The following is a 450-nucleotide window of genomic DNA, read 5'->3' on the forward strand; positions in this document are numbered from 1 at the left end:
TGTGTATATATATGTATATACACATATATATATGTATATATATATTCCACAGATCTCGCGATCATGGTCTTAGTCCTTAAATTCACACTAAAGAAGATATTCCCAATAAATGTGGTATTGTCATTGCTTAAGTATTCTCTGGGCCTGAAAACCTGCTCTGGACCCCTCACCTTTGAAACGTTACTGGTTCAGCTCTCTTATGCTTCACTACAACCAGACATCTTTCTACAATAGGCACTATAGGCATCCTTCTACTGTAGGATACAGCATTTTATCTCCGGGTTTGCACGCTGGTCTTCCCCATCCCCAATATCAGACTTCAAGTTATTTGTCTTCTCTAATCTGGTATCATACTCCTAGTGTTTAGCAAAGTACTGGGCCTGAGTAGAGTCTTAATGAAGTGCTAAATGCTAAAAGGAAAGAGCGAGAAAGAAAAGAAGAATGGAAGAG

The sequence above is a fragment of the Tupaia chinensis genome, unplaced genomic scaffold (genome assembly GCF_000334495.1).
Source record: "Tupaia chinensis unplaced genomic scaffold, TupChi_1.0 Scaffold000050_1, whole genome shotgun sequence".
Lineage (NCBI taxonomy): Eukaryota > Metazoa > Chordata > Mammalia > Scandentia > Tupaiidae > Tupaia > Tupaia belangeri.